This window comes from Phyllostomus discolor, chromosome 4 (genome assembly GCF_004126475.2).
Source record: "Phyllostomus discolor isolate MPI-MPIP mPhyDis1 chromosome 4, mPhyDis1.pri.v3, whole genome shotgun sequence".
In the NCBI taxonomy this organism is placed as follows: domain Eukaryota; kingdom Metazoa; phylum Chordata; class Mammalia; order Chiroptera; family Phyllostomidae; genus Phyllostomus; species Phyllostomus discolor.
Window position 1 is genome coordinate 125,870,995 of NC_040906.2, and position 4,724 is coordinate 125,875,718.

The following is a 4,724-nucleotide window of genomic DNA, read 5'->3' on the forward strand; positions in this document are numbered from 1 at the left end:
TTGTTAAAAGGTTTAATCAGCTTCTTTGTAAAAGTGGCTAGATACATGGTACAGGATTTTAGGAATCAATAAGGTTTGAAACAAATAATTGAAAGAGGTTGGACAAGGAATCCTTGAGAGACAAGTAAAAGGTGGTAGAGGTGAGCTGAGCAGCCAGGTGAGACGGTCAGCCATTGGTTCTCTAGTTGGGCCGAGACTCCGGAGACTGACACCCACCCATTTCTACAGGTGTGGGCTGGGGGCAGGTCAGCGACATGGTTTCTCCTTCTCTGTGTCCAACTAACATTTGTATAAAATGAAACAGTTACAATAGTATCAGAGGACATTTAGAAGAGGTGAAAAATGTTACAGAAGAACAACAGAGAGCCTAAGTAGGTTAGAGGGAGAAGAGCATGAGAATGTGGTAGGTTGAGAAAGGTGCTCCTGTCTGCCTTGGTGTCAAGAGAATTGATCGGGAAGGATGGTAAGGACCTCCTCCTCTTTCCTGTTCTGTCTCTTACTTGTTCTTATGCTCCCTGCACCCAGCATCACACAGTCCAATAGTAACTTCCTAACATCGCAGGAACAAATTCCATTGATGTTTTGGAGAAATGGATTTAGTGAAGTGCTGAGGATGCAGATCACATTGCTACAGACTAAGGAGCAAATAGGTGAAGATTTAAAAACAATGAAGATAGTGTAGTTCCAGATCTTCTCTTTCTTACACATTTATAAATGTTTTTAAAATGTTAAGGTTATGAAAAAAGTAATACTATAAACCACATCTGCTTATATGACACGTATATCTGTACACATGCACTTTTTTCTAATGTATAACTTTATGTTATTGTACAAAGTAATATTAACATTGAATAAGACTATTCTAACTTTCAAAGAGAATTCTTTGTATATTTAATTATATTAGAATATTACTAGTATATTTTTGAAGTATTATCAAAGTGTGCCATTAAATACACACACACACACACACACACACACACACCATGGTTTGGCAAAAGTAGGTTTATAGTTGTGAGTATGCAAAACAGAGTTTGTTTTTATATTATTCTTTATTAATTACTGTATTATATTCCACACAAACTACTGTAAATTCATGTTTGCTATGCCCTGCATTCCAGAGCTGGCACAGGGCCACCATGCTGCAGAAGGCAGCAACGATGACCCTGACGTGGCTGCACGGTTTGCTACAGAAGAGGAAGAGGCTAATGGACCCAAAAGTTCCAAAATCAGACACCCAGTGGCATCAGTTTTTCATTCATTCTCTCTTTTTAATATTTGCATAGAATTATATTTGGTCTTTCCAACACTGTAATAGAGCCTTATGGTCATTGAAACTTTACTTTGATAAAGAGAAAAATTAAATTAAAAAAGCAAAAATACAGAAAAAAACACACAAATATCTTACTACATGATTAAAATAATTTATAAGGAAAAGGCAGTGCCATTGTAATTGGGCTTCTCTGTGAATTGTTTGACAGCAGCTGTATTGCTTATAGGGTGACAGTGATTTTGTTATTGTCACATGACTGGGGGTAGTCCATAGTGTCACCAGTAAATAAATGGTTGGCCTGTACTGGTGAAATCATACTGAAAAAAATGGAAAAATCCATTGAGTGTTTGAGTCCTGGAAGGTATCCCTTCATGAAAATAAAGCTGCTTTAGAGGCCAGATCCAGAATATTTTGGTTAGGACTTGTTGCCTGTGCATCACTGTGGGTGATGTTTGTACACAGCGCTCTCTTCTCCTTCAGAGTGCAGTGGTGGGCAGCAGTCTCCATGCGGGCAGCATTACAAATTGCCCATCTACAGGGCTGCAGCAGGTGCAGAGAGGGCAGCAGAATGAACTTAACAAGCAGGACCATATCTTATCTTGGAAAGCAGTTTTTAAGACAAAACACTGAGGATGATCAGACTTCCTGAAGAGAGGGACAGAAAGCCTCTCTGGTCTGTCGGGGAACAACTGAAGAGGTTCTTGACTCTGAGCCTTTGAGAAATTGGTGCATGTTGCAGAGAGGACTGTTTGGTTTGTTTTTCCATTTGAAAATTTACTTTAAAAAAAGGAAAAGTGGTTTTCATATTAAGTTTTATTTTCTCTCTGGCATTTGGGACTTCAAAGTGTGATGTTGCTAGAAACATTATCAAAATTTGGCTCATGGTATATATATATGTGTATGCACAGTCATGCAATATCCACATACCCCAAATTAATGAATGGGCCTGTGTTTGTGTACATATGTAATGGTCTTTACATTTTGATCCATAAAATGTAGAAAAATGTTCTTCATCTATCTCAAAACTCTATGTGCCTATGTATTATTTCTGTAGATTATTTTCAGAAAGAAGTTTTGCTCCCCTGATTAGACAGAGCACTTTTTTTAATGTATAAGTTATAAGTGATTGTTAATTTTGTGATGTAATGTGTACTTCATGATGAAACTTATTATCCTAGGCATTCACAGTCAGGTAAAAACCAAGTTTGGGTCAGTGACATAATCTAGTTTCTAAAATTTTTATTTTTATTTGTAACCAGTCATGTACTTAAGGCACAATTAATAAAAATGGATTTTCATAATTTTTGCATAAGGGATAAATAGAGATTTCTGCTGTTGCATTTAATTTTTGGAAAGGATAGCCAGGTTTTACTTTGAAACTTCCTGGAAGAGCTTCAGGGACCCTTGGCCTTGTAAATTCTGTCTTTTACCATGAAAATATTATTATTCTTATGTCATAGTGAGAATAATCATTTATACACTTGGCATAATCAATATGTTTTTCTTGCTGTAATGGGGATTTCTATATCATGCATTAATTGCATTTCATGAAAAAGCAATACATGTAACAATCTACAAACTGTTATAGATGTCTATAAATTCTGTAGTAGGCAGACTATAATCATTGTTGGGATCTTAATCAAAAGACTACTTTGTGAATGTATAAGTTGTTAAAATGTTTAAAAAATGTTTGATTGAATAAGTGTCTTTATTTGAATGAGAGCTTTGAAGGTACATAACTTTATATTTGTATAAATCTCTACTGTTTACAAAGCAAAATACGTATATATAGACACACAAACATATATGTATGTGTTATGCATGTATTTCAACCTCAGAGGTCATTCAAAGTCTGTGGCAAGTAAGGGCATTATCTTTTTTTTGTTTAAAGGAGTTCTCAAAATGCTGGTCATCACAGTTCTTAGATCTCCTGATAGGATCTTCTGACAGAGATGCTTGTTTTCACGATACAGAGCCTCAGCATTTGCTATGGGTTTACTCTTTGTGAATAACAGAGGACTTTTTGCAAAGACAATGTAGCTTTTCTAAACCATCTTCTTAAATCTGTGATTCCCTCAGTCATGGGCAGGGCAGGAATTTCCTTTCCACAACTCAGAATGAGTAAGACTGCTGTCAAACCGGCTCTACCTGCCTACATTCTCACGCTAGGGCGTCCTCCTTACCTCATTGCTCCACCCTCTGGAAAAAGTCATCTGAAAAAGCAAGAGTGTGACTAAGGCCATATTCAGTACCACTAGAGATTTTGCTAGAAGCCCAGGAAGAGATTATAAACAATGTCCTTGACATAAGCTGGTGATTCAGAAATTCGAACCTCAAATCAAGCTTCAGCTTGCCTCGTGAAGTACTATCCGACTGAATGTCCTGTGATACCTTGGAGAAGTAACTTTGGACTGATTCAGGAACATTAGTAGTAGGCAACTTCAGGCATAGAATAAAAGGGTTCTTTCTTCTAACTAGTGCTTTCTAGAAGGGGAAGGCATACTACACATGTCTTTGGAAGTAGGAACTGGTGACTCGTCTGTGAGGATGACTGTGAGAGAGAATGTTTGAATGAAAAGACTTCTGTGAGAATTGGCATGGGGGGAATCTGGGTGAAGAGGGGGAAAGGGAGAAAAAGTGAGAACACCTTAAACAGCATAAACAGTAAAAATAAAATTATAAATAAATAAATGAATGAATAAATAAATAACTAAAATGTCTAAATTCCTATCCAGTTTGGAGTCAATAAGAACATACACTACCCAACACTTCTAAAGTTTTATTCTCTTTGAGAAGTTAATATGTTTTTTAAAAAATGATTCTCTGGTACATTTAAGCTTGGGAAACACTGAAAGTCATATTTCTTTTTCAGACACATGGTGCACATTAGTGTATTAAATCTTTGATTAGGCCTTTGTTTTAACCAAATGCTTTCCAAATGTTTCTAATAACAAAACTAGCTTTTGTCTTTGGTTAGTTTTCAAGGCTTTGGAAGGAACTTTTTGTTTGGTTTTGCTTGGTTTTCTGAAAAATTCTGGTTACCTGTTAAGGACACCAAACATAATATAAATGGTTTAGGATGATATATTGCTCTAATAATATGTATTTTCTAGGCAATATGCTAAATACCAGTAGTCAGAAAACATAAGACGAAATCTTAAAATGTGTTTTTTATTGAATTTATTGGGATGACATTGGTTACTAAAATTATATAAGTTTTAGGCATACAAGTCTATAATACATCATCTTTATATTATATTATGTGTTCACCACCTCAAGTTTAAAATTTAGGTTTTTTAAGATTTTATTTATTTTTATTTTTAGAGAGGGAAAGGGAGGGAGAAAAAGAGGGAGAGAAACATCAATGAGCAGTTGCATCTTGAGCACACCCTACTGGGGACTTGGCCCACAATCCAGGCATGTGCCCTGACTGGGGATTGAACTGGTGATCCTT

General features: G+C 36.1%; 1 pseudogene; it reads left to right on the forward strand.

Moving 5' to 3' along the window:
- Positions 1–1,102: 1,102 nt before the first annotated feature.
- Positions 1,103–1,919, forward strand: LOC114495000 (annotated as a pseudogene).
- The last annotated feature ends 2,805 nt before the right edge of the window (positions 1,920–4,724 follow it).